The sequence below is a fragment of the Eurosta solidaginis genome, chromosome X (assembly GCF_040869045.1).
Source record: "Eurosta solidaginis isolate ZX-2024a chromosome X, ASM4086904v1, whole genome shotgun sequence".
In the NCBI taxonomy this organism is placed as follows: Eukaryota; Metazoa; Arthropoda; class Insecta; order Diptera; family Tephritidae; genus Eurosta; species Eurosta solidaginis.
The window spans coordinates 77,714,586-77,730,997 of NC_090324.1; positions in this window are offsets into that span (position 1 = coordinate 77,714,586).

Below are 16,412 nucleotides of genomic sequence, written 5' to 3' on the forward strand. Positions count from 1 at the left end.
TACGCTGGTTATTTCGAATGAACAGTAATCCCTTTCATATTAACAGTTTTGATTGGTATTCTTAGAGCGACAGTTATAATTGTTAATTTAACAAAACTATGGATAAAGTATAATGAAACAACTTTTTTTGTTTATTTCACTACTAAAACGGTCAATTACGAATCAACGATTTGTGCGCAGTTGATTCAACATCTTGTAGCGATGGATACAAATTGACAGAAATTTCGGTCGAATTGACCCGTATTTCTGTTGATTTTAGGTTTTCTGAAATGTCTGTGTCAAATAATATCAGTTCAGGAAATATGGATGTAGGGTCCAGGCTGATAGCAGCCAATACTGCTTCATTGTGAAGCGAGCTGGAGCAAGTTAGGCTCCAGCTTGAAGATTTAAATTCTGCTAACGATGTAACGGAATATTCGGTTGATAGTATTGACTCAACCATACAGCATGAGGAAATTTTAAGATGTAATTAAATCCCTTCGCTAATTTAAATGGAAAATTAATAATTATGTTATTTGGCGTGAAGCCGCTAATAATTCTATGTCTTTATATACTAGAGGTAGTAAGAAATATTTTGCCGCCTTAACCATCTTGCGAAATAAAATAACGCAGGATGCAAACGATACCTTGACAAACCATGGCACTGTCCTTAATTTCGACGCCATTTTGAGTCGATTGGACTTTGCATATGCAGACAAGAGACCCTGCCATAATCACCCATGGCACAGGTTCTGCCATAACCAAGGAATTAAATATAAAGAGTAGGGAAACAGCATTAATGACATTTATAAAAGGTCGAAGCCATACAGCATTACCCAATACCAGGGACAGTACGTCAATTGGGAGGATTTTTGGGATTAACGGGATATTATAGGAAATTTTTAGAAAACTATGCGGTTGTATCGAAACCATTGACTAAGGTTTTATAAAAAAAATAAATAAATGTAAGACGCGATAACCTCCGAAGAGATCTAAGGCCGAGCTTCTCTTCCAATTTGCGTCGTGCTCCTCTTGATTTTCCCTACAAATTGGCCGGACGGGACCTACATTTTTTATGCCGACTCCGAACGGCATCCGCAAGGCAGATGAGTTTTCACTGAGAGCTTTTCATGGCAGAAATACACTCGGAGCGCTTGCCAGTCACTGCCGAGGCGCGACCCCGCTAAGAAAAATTTTCTTCTAATTGAAAAACCTTATTTCTAAAATTTTGATGTTGCTTTGCCCGGGAGTTGAACCCAGGGCATACGGTGTGATAGGCGGAGCACGCTACCATCACACCACGGTGGCCGCTCGACTAAGTTTTTGCAAGGGGAAAATCGAAAGATTTCTCAATATTTATCAAAGAGATGGTGATTAATCTGGATGAGGAGGGAATAGCTGCGTATGAAAGATTGAAGAATTTATTGTCTCAACAGGTGCAATTAGCGGAACCTGATTATAATAAAAAGTTTGTTTTGACTACAGATGCGTCAAATGTAGCTTTGGGTGCTGTGTTATCACAGGAATGAAAACCCATTATATTTATTTCAAGAACATTGAATTCCACGGACATGAATTATGCAACCAATGAAAAGGAATTATATGCCATAGTCTGGGCATTGAAAACTCTGAGGAATTATCTTTACGGTGTGAGTGATTTAGAAATTCAAACTGACCATCAACCTTTGTCGTTTGCGGCTTCTGAAAGAAACCCGAATATTAAAATTAAAAGATGGATCTCTTTTACTGAGGAATTTTCACCAAAAATATTGAATAAACCAGGGGCAACAAATGTCATTGCTGACGCATTATCAAGACAGATACTGAATAATTTAACAAGTTCTGAAGAATCGGATCATTCAAGTGATTCGGTAACAAATACTCAACATTCTGCGGAAAGCAGTGATGAATATCAGATTCATGAAACAAAAAATCCACTAAACCACTTTAAGCAGCAGATATTGATAAATAATGAAGCAAGAATAACCGTCTAGGAGACGATTTCTAATTTTAATGGCAAACGATTTTTGATTGAGTATGACATACCACAAAATATAGTTGGTGTTTTAAAGGAATATATGAATCCAAAGGTAGTTACAGGAATATACTGTACACCTGAAGTGCTTTATGAGATAAAGAATGTGTTAAGAGAAGCATTTCCAACAGTGAAATTTGTATATATTAAATTATTCGCTAATGATGTCACTAATAGGGAAGATCAGGGAGCAATTATTGAACAAACACATAAGAGAGCACATCGAAATTATAGGGAGAACTTAGCCCAGATCAGTTAGGAATATTATTGGCCATTAATTGTTAGACAATTTAAGCAATATTCAAAAAATTGCAACATATGCAATAATAATAAAAACGAAAGACATCCGAAATTGATTCCCACTTATAGATGAAGCACCTGTACCAGAAAAAGAAGGAGAACAACTCCGTATAGACATCATTTTAAAATTTTTAACATATTTGGATTCTTATTCGAAGTATATTGTTATTAAATATATTGAGGGTAAATTAAATTGAATTAAATTGAAATAATAATAAGCAATTTACAACAAATTCACAAATATATAAAACAATTAAGGAATTGACACACATATTAAAACAATTACAAGGTAGCTCTAATGAAAAAACTGTTTTAAGACAAATAAATAAATTATTAATTACTGAACTTGAAAACACAGTGGAAACAATTACATTGTCAAAAGTAGGTGTTCCTCGTGAATTCCGGAAACGGGGAACCTATGGGGAGCCGGTTCTTGAAACTCGCGTTAATGAAAATGAAAACTTACCAGCTTTGCCTAGCGACACTGCTTTTATATATGAAATGTATATGTATATGATAGCCCGCAGGCTTTTATTCAAACGCAATTGAAAAAAATAAGGTTAAAAATTTCGAATGACAAACACTCACCTGGTGGATCGCTGATAAAAGATTAAGGGCGAGTGTGTAGCTGTTCGCCCGCTCTAAGGAACTGATGCCATTTAACGGATCCGTATGATGGAACAAAGTCCAAGAAAGGAAAAAAACGCAACGAGTACTTGCAACGAGTCTTCTACCAGCGATCCCTCCAGGTGAGGTTTGTAGTTGATAATGCAGACTTCAACATGCCGCCCGCATTGCAGCATCACTGCAATATAAATTTAATATTAATGTATAAACTTCATTATAAATTCAATTACGTATAAACTTCATTATAAATTCATTTTTTCTTAACGCTAAAGGTTTTTGCTTGCCAGCTCAGTATGGGGTTACTCCGAATATGACCCATCCAAAAACGGTGTTTTGAGCAGCCGGTCGCGTCGGTGTTGCAGGCCTAAGTCCAGCGAAGTACGGCTCCACACGCGTCTACTCCCAGAATCGGAGGCACTGCGCTTGAGCGGTAAAATGAGGGGTCTCCCAGGCGCAGGTTGTAGAAATCATCGGCGACACGCGCACCAATAGTACTCTCAGGGGCGCTCCTTACGAGGCGCCCAAGGGCCTTTGCCTGGATTGGCACCCTCTCATTCAGACCCTTCAAGGTAAGGCTGCAGTGTTCCCTTTCATTCCGTGGCAGCAGAGGGAGTCGTTGTGCAGGGCCCCGAGATATGGTGGATATGGGTTGTCCAAGGTCGAGGATCGCCGGTACTGCATGAGTTCGTCCCATTGTCATTACTTTGGTCACCACGGTAGGCATAAGGACAAAAAAACCCGTAGCGTTTCTGGCAGCCCATTGAATTCGCTCTCGAGCGTCTCTTAGCCCTCGGGGTGGACCTTGTTGTTGTTGGACAGCTAGGCAAAGCTGGTAAGTTTTCATTTTCATTATCGCGAGTTTCAAGAACCGGCCCCCATAGGTTCCCCGTTTCCGGAATTCACGAGGAATTCCGGCTCCATTTGTCCCCGCTCGAACATGGTGCTATGCCGAGCAGCTTCAGTTATGAAATTCCGAAAGTCTTGCCTTAATGCTTTGTTTGCTCCTACAAAGTTCGTCCTATTGTCCGAATACACCTGGTGGGGACAGCCTCGCCGAGATATGAACCGCGCAAATGTAGCCAGAAATGTGGCTGTCGATAGATCGCTTGTTGCCTCTAAGTGTATTGCTTTCGTAGCAAAGCAAACAAACACGCAGACATAACCCTTCGTTAATAGGTATGCCCTGCCCGTATAATTTTTGATTTCGAACGGACCAGTGAAATCGATTCCAGTATTAGTGAAGGGTCGCGAGAGCTCCGTTCATTCTGGCCGTAGTGCTGCCATCAACTGATCACGTGTCCTTTTCCTGTAGATGAGACAAACTTTGCAATTATTTATTATATTTTTTATCAAATTTTTTAGCTTCACAAGCATTAGTTGATTTCCCCCGTGTAGGGAAATCAAATGGGAAAATTTTACTGCAAGCCGCGAAAACGCGCAGTCGTATGGGAGAATAATTGGACAACGTTCGTTGTAGGGTATCTTCGACAGCTCCAATCTTCTTCCCACGCGCATTATTCCGTCCGCATCGAGGAAGGGGTTGAGGGTGCGGATGGAACTCTTTGAGCTCAAGGCATCATTTGAAGCTAGCATCCGATACTTTTCAGCGTAGCATCGTTTCTGCGTTAAACGCATAAGCCGGGTTTTTACCATCTTAATTTCTTCTGGTGAGATATCTGAGGTGCCCTTGCATGGGGGTTAACTTATGCACAGGATGCGTGTTGCGGTGGAACTGGAAGATCCGTGCGATGACTCTGAGGGCTCTAGAAAAGTTCGAAAATCGCTCCAGAATATCCGGGAGTTCTTGAGCGCTGGTGGTATGAGCCCGGACAGCTTGTTGTTCTAGATCAGTTTCCATAAGCAAGGCATCTGTTTTGCTTGGCCACTCCGATGGGGGCGCCTTCAGCCATCTTGGGCCTTGCAACCAGAGCGCCCTGTCCGCCAACTCTTGCGGAGTCACACCGCGACTGCCCAGGTCCGCTGGATTATCGCTAGATTCCACATGATTCCATCCCTCCACTCCGACGAGCTCATCAATTTTTGCGACCCGATTCGCCGCGAAGGTTGTCCAGCAGCACGGTGGCTTCTTCATCCAGGAGAGCACGATGGTCGAGTCCGTCCATTTGTAGATGGTCGGCTGCGTAACGTCGAATTGGGGGAGCAAAGCGTCGATAAGTTCAGCCAGAACCGTGGAGCATTGGTAATTCCAACCGTGGTAAAGAGACGGTTTTAACTGAAGCCACCTTGGTTTTACCTACCAGTAAGCTGACAGGAGGAGTCCTGTTTGTTGTGCGGTCGTACACTCTAACATACAGGGCGGCTGCGTATGCCTTTTCCGAGGCATCGCAAGAACCGTGGAACTCGACTTCATGCCACGTTGTGAAATGAATCCACCGTGGAATTTTAATTTCTGAAATGTAGGTATAATTTTTTAGAAAAGTTTCCCAAGATTTTGGCCTCTACTGCTATGGGTCCTAACCATCCTGCGGGGTCAAATAATTTGGCAACATAAGACAAAACCTCACGTTTGGTGTAATTTGGTTTTGTAGGGATTTCCTGGACGCTAAAATGGAACATATCGTGTATCGCATTCCACCGTATACCTAACATCCTGGCTTCGCTGAGGTCATAAATTTCCAGGAACTCCTCCTTTAGCAGGTGCTCCTTTGGTAACGCTGCCAAGGTCTCTTTCGAGTTTGACGTCCATTTCCGAAGCAGGAATTCAGCTCCTTTGAGCGCTTCGTTGAGCTCGTCAGGAGCTTGTAGTGCTGTCTCGCGGTCATGGGCACCTGCGAGAACGGCGTCGACGTACATATGCTGCTTCACTATCCTGGAAGCTAAAGGGAAACGAACCCTGATATCGTCAGCTAACTGGAGGAGAGTCCTGATAGCTTAATACATGGCACAGTTTACTCCAAAAGTCACTGTGCGGAGTTCGTATTCTACCAGCTCATCCTTCTGGGACTCTCGAAAAATTATCCTGTGAAACTGGGTGTCTTTGGGGTGTAACAGGATCTGCCTATACATCTTCTTGATGTCTGCATTGAACACATACTTAAAAAAGCGCCATTTTAATAATAGGGCAGTAAGGTCGGCTTATAGAACTGGTCCAGGGTAGAGAACATCATTCAGACTAACTCCATTCGACGTGGGACTGGAAGCGTTGAAGACCGCGCGCACCTTCGTGGTTGTACTGTCCGGTTTGATGACTGCATGGCGAGGTAGGTAATAGGGAATTGAGGACTTCCTGCCCTACGTGGGCTTCACTGGACTCATATGCCCCAGCATGATTTACTCCCGCAGCACCCTATGGTACTCGTCCTTTAACTCCGGTTTTCGACAAATAGCGCTTTCGTTCCGGATGAACTGTTGCACTGCGCTGCTTCGCGAATGTCAAATATTGATGTCGTCAGGGAACTCACGTCGAAATGGTAATGCCCCCATTTACCGTCCGTCATCATTCCTGATCGTTGTCCTTACAATGTGGTTTTCGCCAAATTGTTCCTCGGGGGTAACGAACTTTTTGTTCGGAACTTGTCTAATTCCCGAAACCGCGTTAACTGGGCGCTGAAAAATTTCGTATAGAGGAGACGCAAGCCTCTGGACTCGTTTGGAGGGGGAGCAGGGCTGGGCCAGTTAGGATCCAGCCAAACACTGTTTCTTGAGCTAACAAGGAGCCTAAGACATCCTTCTTTACACACCCTTTTATTACCGCGGGGTACAAGTCAGCACCGATAATCATGTCGACCTGCTGACTTTTGTGAAAGTTAACGTCGGCCAACTGCATCGGGGGGAGTTGACTAAGATAGGCTTGGTCGACAGAAAACTGGTGAAGACTACCTGTCAGTTGGGGGAGAATGAGGATTTGGAGCTGGGGGTCGACAGGTGATCCTAAAATGAACAGTGCTACTTTACGCACGTTTTCAGCGGACGTGGAATTGATGTCGCTTACCTTGGTGTTTGCAGCGCGTGTTGGAAGTTTGATGCGTCTCTGGAGGCGCTCCGTGATAAAGGTCCCTTCTGAACCCGAATCCAGAAGAGCTCTGGCTTCATATGCTACTCCATTATGACATAAGTATACCATGGTGGTTCCTAAAATAATATTCTTAAAATTCGCCGCATATAACGCGTTTACATTCCCTGAGGTCGTTGGGTCCTGAGATGGTTGAGTCGTATTAGTTTGGAGGGAGGGGCTGGCATTTGATGGAATTTGCCTGTTTCCATTGGGGTTGCGATGCAGGAGTGAATGATGACGCTGACGGCAAGTCATGCAATTAAAGGTACTAGTACAATTACGTGCAACGTGTAAATGCGCGAGGCAATTCATACATAAGTTGTACTTCCTTAATTCCCTACAGCGCTCCTCTACCTTCATTGCTAAAACACTTGGGGCACGAATTCAGAGTATGGGGAACATTGGGGCACAGCCTGCAGCCTGCCTGCGAAACATTGCCGTGATTGGCTGATACCTTCCTTTTTTCGTGGGTGGATGTCGAGGGCCGACTGATTGCTCCGGGGGAAACTCGAACTCCTTGAATGACCGACACTGTCTCCAAGGTTTGGAACCTGCTCACCAGGAAATTGTCCAGATCCTGCCACGCAGAATCTCACTTTTGTTGGTAATTCCCTGCTCCCATAAGGCTAGTGTTGCGTCCGGCAGCTTGCTGGATACCAGATAAATAAAGATTGCATCCCAGTTGTCGGTATCTATGCCATGCATCTGCTGTATTGAGATGCAGTTATTTACAGATAGCTGTAAATTTTTTATTTCAGTCCCCCGTTCCCCTGTCACCGATGGCAGATTAAATAATATTTTCAGCTGAGAATTTATCATAATTCTCTTATTTTCGAACCTATCGGAAAGGTTCTGCCACGCAATGGCAAAACCCTCATTCGTGAGTGGGGTTTTCTTCACAATATCTCTGGCCTCCCCCGAGTTTTGTGATTTAGATGGTATAACTTTTCCACTTCACTTAACCGCGTATTATTTCTATATATGGCCGTAAACAGATTCCGAAAGGACGGCCATTCAGTGTAGTCACCATAGAATATTTCTGTGTCGCACGGTGGAAGTTTAACGCTGGAGCGCACCGTCAAATCAGGCTCGTGTGTGAGGTGATTTACCGTAGAGGAGGGTTGACGGATGAGGGTGAGGTTATGGATGATCTCACCCATCAGGGCTGCGCACGTCAGATATGCTGTGTAGCAGTTTTGATACTTAAGCTTCGCCTCTCGCAAGGCCGCGGCCCCGTCATCGTCGTCGGTAAGGTCTCGGGAATAGCTGCTGAAAGACTTCTTCACTGCATCCCAAAGGGCCTTAAGTTCCTTCTTTTGAATTTCTAAGGAAAATACCATGTGATGCGCCCCTGGAGATTCATTGAACCGATTTTCAAACTCAAGAAGTGCGTCACAAACGCGAGAGAAATCCTGTGTGTTGGCCATGTTCAGAGACCCTGATAAATAGCTATTTACAAACTTGTGAGACAGGGGTACTGCGTAGGGGGACGGTGTTCGTCGCAACTTAAGGGGGTTTGGTCAACTATGTTTCAATATTCCGCTTGTGGATACGTAAGGGGGTGCGGGTGAAAGTTGTCTTTAGCACTGCCGACGGGGTGATAAGCTAGAGAGGGGTACTGCGTTCGCCGCAACTTAAGCGGTTACTAAAACTAAGTACCAATAAACTGTTTAAAATAGGCAAAGTAAAAAAAAACTCACCCGTTTGCTGCTTAACGTTGGTCGACTTACTAGAGGGCGGCGCCTGCAGATTCCCAAAGCGGTGGGCGGTTCGTGTGGACCTTTTAGGATGTGTTGCGTGATATCCAAAGCGGTGGGCCGTTCGTCTGGGCCTTGAAAAGGTTGCGCTACACAATTGCTTTCCAATTGGGCGGGCCGTACGTGAGGGCCTTTAAGATGGTGCTGGTCTGCTTAACCGATTCCAAAGCGGTGGGCCGTTCGTTTGGGCCGATACCTACACAGACAGACGTGGGGAGGTGGGTTCAGGATAAATTACTTACCTGGCCTGTAACTGCCACACGTTTTCCTTCTATCTGTGCCCGTTTTATAGCTGGCCGTCTGAAAGCTTGGACCGTGGCTGGCCATCTGCCTTTTGGTGACTCCGTATATCTTTTACTGGATGCAGTAGGAGGGTTGATGTTTCCTTACAGCCTCGTTTGTCGCCGAGTTGCCCTAGCTTCAATTTTTAACCCGACACATTTCAATTTTTAAAAACTGGATTATCAAAAAAAAGTTTGCTTCGCTCGGTCAAATTTGCTCTTGAGCGTTTTCAGTGGCTGTCACCCACCTTTTGTGGAATCACTGCCCTGATTTTCAGGGACTTTACTCACAAACACTTTTACCTTGATACTCTGCCTTTTTTTGGGGGTATTCTCACCCTTTTTTAAAGCACCTTTTTCACTTCACTGCCCTGCTTTTCAGAGACTTTTGCACACACACACAACTGGCCTAGTATGCTCTGCTTTTTTGGGGTATATTCACCCTCTTTTAGGCACCTTTATCGCTTCACTGCCCTACTTTTCAGAGACTTTTGCACTCACACACAACTGGCCTAGTATGCTCAGCGTTTTTTTTTTTTGGGGTATGTTCACCCTCTCTTAAGGCACCTTTTTCACTTCACTGCCCTGCTTTTCAGTGACTTTTGCACACACACACAACTGGCCTAGTATGCTCTGCTTTTTTGGGGCATATTCACCCTCTTTTTAGGCACCTTTTTCACTTTACTGCCTTGCTTTTCAGGGACTTTTTCACTCACACACAACTGGCCTAGTATGCTCAGCGTTTTTTTTTTTTGGGGTATGTTCACCCTCTCTTAAGGCACCTTTTTCACTTCACTGCCCTGCTTTTCAGTGACTTTTGCACACACACACAACTGGCCTAGTATGCTCTGCTTTTTTGGGGCATATTCACCCTCTTTTTAGGCACCTTTTTCACTTTACTGCCCTGTTTTTCAGGGACTTTTTCACTCACACACAACTGGCCTAGTATGCCCAGCGTTTTTTTTTTTTTTTGGTATATTCACCCTCTTTTAAGGCACCTTTTTCACTTCACTGCCCTGCTTTTCAAGGACTTTTGCACACGCACACAACTGGCTTTTCAGAGGCTTTTAATCACTTTACTATAGTATTGGGGGCTTGCCCTCTTCTTAGGGGCTTTTGTTACGTTACCTTTCACTTTACTGCCCTGCTACTCAGGGACTTTGAATCACTTTCACTACTAAGGATTTTTATTCACTGGCCACCGGTGGGGACTGTTCACTTAAAAGTCCTATCGCACCGGTATTCTAATTGTGGTCCTGGCCACAATCTTTCGGTGAGTCGGAGCGAAAACTGGTTGACGCTCACCTATTTATTGCGTTTCCTTGTCGCTGGCCTCCTTCGCGGTAGATTAGACGGGTGATATGCTGTGGACGAAAGGCTGGAAAGGGAAATGAGCAACGCACGAGCAGCATATGCCGTTTATGGTTTGGTGTTAATATATACACGTAAATCACAATAATTTTACCTTTCGTTCAGAACCAGTTACCTTCCTGTATGTGCGGTCGTTGTGCCTTCAACACGTTGCTTTTGCTCCTGGGTGCTTCCTTTTCCGTCCTGGTGTAATTATGGAAGATCGTGGCCGCCAAATGTCCAATAAAGACACGAATTTCTTGTGTTTTTCTCCTGTCTGCCTGCCTGCTTGCTTTCCAAAATCCCTTTTTTTATTTTTTCAATGGCTAACTACGAAATGTCAAAAACCAAATGTAAACAAGCAGCTTCTTACTTGCACTGCCTATTCACAATGGATTTTGGTATGGTGTGTTTGTTTGGTTTCCAATGGGACTTGGCAATTGTTGGTGGACAGGTTTAAAAAAAGCAACATTGTTGGAAAAGACAAAAGATATGAATTTTTGTTGTTGGACGCGTATAGGCAAAAAGAAAACCAAATGGCAGCTGGTTTTATTACCAAAAAATTAAAAAAATGTTTCAATATACGGCTCGAAGGACCATTTTCGAGCGGGGAGAAATGGAGCCGGAATTCCTCGTGAATTCCGGAAACGGGGAACCTATGGGGAGCCGGTTCTTGAAACTCGCGATAAGGAAAATAAAAACTTACCAGCTTTTCCTAGCTGTCCAACAACAAGCAAAACGACACTGTTTTTATATATGAAATATATATGTATATGATAGCCTGTCGCGCAGGCTTTTATTCAAACACAATTGAGAAAAATAAGGTTAAAAATTTCTAATGGCAAACACTCCCCTGGTGGATCGCTGATAAAAGATTAAGGGCGAGTCTATAGCTGTTCGCCCCTTTTATAGGCTCTAAGGAACTGATGCCATGTAACGGATCCGTATGATGGAACAAAGTCCAAGAAAGGAAAAAAAACGCAACGAGAACATGCAACGAGTCTTCTACCAGCGACCCCTCCAGGTGAGGTTTGTAGTTGATAATGCAGACTTTAACATGCCGCCCGCCTTGCAGCATCACTGCAATATAAATTCAATATTAATGTATAAACTTCATTATAAATTCAATTACGTATAAACTTCATTATAAATTCATTTTTTCTTAACGCTAAAGGTTTTTGCTTGCCAGCTCAGTATGGGGTTACTCGGAATATGAACCATCCAAAAACGGTGTTTTGAGCAGCCGTTCACGTCGGGGTTGCAGTGCTAAGTCCAGGACGAAGTACGGCTCCACACGCGTCTACTCCCAGAAGCAGAGACATTGCGCTTGAGCGGTAAAATGAGGAGTCTGCCAGGCGCAGGTTGTCGAAATCATCGGCGACACGCGCACCAATAGTACGCTCAGGGGCGCTCCTTACGAGGCGCCCAAGGACCTTTGCCTGGATTGGCACCCTCTCATTCAGACCCTTCAAGGTAAGGCGGCAGTGTTCCCTTTCATTCCGTGGCAGCAGATGGAGTCGTTGTGCAAGGCCCAGAGATATGGTGGATATGGGTTGTCCAAGGTCGAGGATCGCGCGTACTGCATGAGTTCGTCCCATTTTTTGGTCACCCTGGTAGGCATAAGGACAGAAAAACCAGTAGCGTTTCTGGCAGCCCATTGAATTCACTCTCGAGCATCTCTTAGCCCTCGGGGTGTACCTTGTTGTTGTTGGACAGCTAGGCAAAGGTGGTAAGTTTTCATTTTCATTATCGCAAGTTTCAAGAACCGGCTCCCCATAGGTTCCCCGTTTCCGGAATGCACGAGGAATTCCGGCTCCATTTGTCCGCGCTCGAACATGGTGGTATGCCGAGCAGCTTCAGGTATGAAATTCCGAAAGTCTTGCTTTATGCTTTGTTTGCTCCTACAAATTTCTTCCCATTGTCCGAATACACCTGGTGGAGACAGTCTTGCCGAGATATGAACCGCGCAAATGCAGCCAGAAATGTAGCTGTCGATAGATCGCTTGTTGTCTCTAAGTGTATTGCTTTCGTAGCAAAGCAAACAAACACGCAGACATAACCCTTCGTTAATAGATATGCCCTGCCCGTATAATTTTTGAGGTCGAACGGACCAGTGAAATCGATTCCGGTATTAGTGAAGGGTCGCGAGAGCTCCGTTCGTTCTGGTGGTAGTGCTGCAATCAACTGCTCACGTGTCCTTTTCCTGTAGATGTAACAAATTTTCCAATCATTTATTATATTTTTTATCAAATTTTTTAGCTTCACGATCCAATATCCTGTTTCCCCCCGTGTTGGGAAATCAAATGGGAAAATTTTACTACAAGCAGCGAAAACGCGCAGTCGTATGGAAGAATAATTGGACAACGTTCGTTGTAGGGTATCGTCGACAGCTCCAATCTTCCTCCCCCGCGCATTATTCGGTTCGCATCGAGGAAGGGGTTGAGGGTGCGGATGGAACTCTTTGAGCTCAAGGCATCATTTGAAGCTAACATCCGATACTCTTCATCGTAGCATCGTTTCTGCGTTAAACGAATAAGCCGGGCTTTTACCATCTTAATTTCTTCTGGTGAGATATCTGAGGTGCCCTTGCGTGGGGGTTAACTTATGCACAGGATGCGTGTTGCGGTAGAACTGGAAGATCCGTGCGATGACTCTGAGGGCTCTAGAAAAGTTCGAAAATCGCTCCAGAATATCCGAGAGTTCTTGAGCGCTGGTGGTATGAGCCCGGACAGCTTGTTGTTCTAGGTCCGTTTCCATAAGCAAGGCATCTGTTTTGCTTGGCCACTCCGATGGGGGCGCCTTCAGCCATCTTGGGCCTTGCCACCAGAGCGTGCTGTGCGCCAACTATTGCGGAATCACACCGCGACTGCCCAGGTCCGCTGGATTATTGCTAGATTTCACATGATTCCATCCCTCCACTCCGATGAGCTCATCAATTTTTGCGACCCGATTCGCCACGAAGGTTGTCCAGCAGCACGGTGGCTTCTTCATCCAAGAGAGCACGATGGTCGAGTCCGTCCATTTGTAGATGGTCGGCTGCGTAACATCGAATTGGGGGAGCAAAGCGTGGATAAGTTCGGCCAGAAGCAATGCTCCACATAATTCCAACCGTGGTAAAGAGACGGTTTTAACTGGGGCCACCTTGGTTTTACCTACCAGTAAGCTGACATGAGGAGTCCTGTTTGTTGTGCGGTCGTACACTCTAACATACAGGGCGGCTGCATATGCCTTTTCCGAGGCATCGCAAAAACCGTGGAACTCGATTTCATGCCACGTTGTGAAATGAATCCACCGTGGAATTTTAATTTCTGAAATGTGGGTATAATTTTTTAGAAAAGTTTCCCATCGCCGGTGAGGGTCTGGAGGGAGGCTATCATCCCAATCAATCTTCGTAAGCCATATGTCTTGCATCAAGATTTTGGCTTCTACTACTATGGGTCCTAACCATCCTGCGGGGTCAAATAATTTGGCAACATAAGACAAAACCTCACGTTTGGTGTAATTTGGTTTTGTAGGGATTTCCTGGACGCTAAAATGGAACATATCGTGTACCGCATTCCACCGTATACCTAACATCCTGGCTTCGCTGAGGTCATCAATTTCCAGGAACTCCTCCTTTAGCAGGTGCTCCTTTGGTAACGCTGCCAAGGTCTCTTTCGAGTTTGACGTCCATTTCCGAAGGGGGAATCCAGCACCTTTGAGCGTTTCTATGAGCTCGTCACGAGCTTGTAGTGCTGTCTCGCGGTCATGGGCACTTGCGAGAACGTCGCCGACGTACATATGCTGCTTCAATATCCTGGAAGCTAAAGCGAAACGAACCCTGATATCGTCAGCTAACTGGAGGAGAGTCCTGATAGCTAAATACATGGCACAGTTTACTCCAAAAGTCACTGTGTGGAGTTCGTATTCTAACAGCTCATCGTTCTGGGACTCCCGAAAAATTATCATGTGAAACTGGGTGTCTATGGGGTGTAACAGGATCTGCCTATACATCTTATCGATGTCTGCATTGAACACATACTTAAAAAAGCGCCATTTTAATAATAGGGCAGTAAGGTCGGCTTGTAGAACTGGTCCAGGGTAGAGAACATCATTCAGACTAACTCCATTCGACGTGGGACTGGAAGCGTTGAAGACCACGTGCACCTTCGTGGTTGTACTGTCCGGTTTGATGACTGCATGGCAAGGTAGGTAATAGGGAATTGAGGACTTCCTGCCCTCCGTGGGCTTCACTGGACTCATATGCCCCAGCATGATGTACTCCCGCAGCACCCTATGGTACTCGTCCTTTAACTTCGGTTTTCGACAAATAGCGCTTTCGTTCCGGATGAACTGTTGCACTGCGCTGCTTCGCGAATGTCCAATATTGACGTCGTGGAACTCACGTCGAAATGGTAATGCCACCATGTACCGTCCGTCATCATTCCTGATCGTTGTCCTTACATAGTGGTTTTCGCAAAATTGTTCCTCGGGGGTAACGGACTTTTTGTTCGGAACTTGCTCTAATTCCCAAAACCGCGTTAACTGGGCGCTGGAAAATTCCGTATAGAGGGAGACGCAAGACTCTGGACTCGTTTGGAGAGGGCGCGGGGTTGGGCCAGTTAGGATCCAGCCAAACACTGTTTCTTGAGCTAACAAGGAGCCTAAGACATCCTTCTTTACACACCCTTTTATTACCGCGGGGTACAAGTCAGCACCGATAATCATGTCGACTTGCTGTCTTTTGTGAAAGTTTACGTCAGCCAACTGCATCGGGGGGAGTTGACCAAGATAGGCTTGGTCGACAGAAAACTGGGGAAGACTACCTGTCGGTTGGGAGAGAATGAGGCCTCTTGCCTCGATTTGGAGCTGGGGGTCGACAGGTGATCCTAAAATGAACAGTGCTACTTTACGCACGTTTGCAGCGGACGTGGAATTGATGCCGCTTAACTTGGTGTTTGCAGCGCGTTTTGGAAGTTTGATGCGTCTCTGGAGACGCTCCGTGATAAAGGTCCCTTCTGAACCCGAATCCAGAAGAGCTCTGGCTTCATATGCTACTCCATTATGACATACGTGTACCATGGTGGTTCCTAAAATAATATTCTTAAAATTCGCCGCGTATAACGCGTTTACATTCCCTGAGGTCGTTGGGTCCTGAGATGGTTGAGTCGTATTAGTTTGGGGGGAGGGGCTGGCATTTGATGGAATTTGCCTGTTTCCATTGGGGTTGCGATGCAGGAGTGAATGATGACGCTGACGGCAAGTCATGCAATTAAAGGTACTAGTACAATTACGTGCAACGTGTGAAAGCGCGAGGCAATTCATACATAAGTTGTACTTCCTCAATTCCCTACAGCGCTCCTCTACCTTCTTCGCTAAACAACTTGGGGCACGACTTCAGAGTATGGGGAACATTGGGGCACAGCCTGCAGCCTGCCTGCGAAACATTGCCGTGATTGGCTGATACCTTCCTTTTTTCGTGGGTGGATGTCGAGTGCCGACTGATTGCTCCGCGGGAAACTCGAACTCCTTGAATGTCCGACACTGTCTCCAAGGCTTGGAACCTGCTCGTCAGGAAATTGTCCAGATCCTGCCACGCAGAATCTCACTTTTGTTGGTAATTCCCTGCTCCCATAAGGCTAGTGTTGCGTCCGGCAGCTTGCTGGATACCAGATAAATAAAGATTGCATCCCAGTTGTCGGTATCAATGCCATGCATCTGCTGTATTAAGATGCAGTTATTTGCAGATAGCTGTAAATTTTTTATTTCAGTCCCCCGATCTCCTGTCACCTATGGCAGATTAAATAATATTTTCAGCTGAGAATTTATCATAATTCTCTTATTTTCGAACCTATCGGCAAGGTTCTGCCACGCAATGGCAAAACCCTCATTCGTGAGTGGGGTTTTCTTCAAAATATCTCTGGCCTCCCCCGAGTTTTGTGATTTAGATGGTATAACTTTTCCACTTCACTTAACCGCGTATTATTTCTATATATGGCCGTAAACAGATTCCGAAAGGACGGCCATGCCGTGTAGTCACCATAGAATATTTCTGTGTCACACGGTGGAAGTTTAACGCTGGAGCGCAC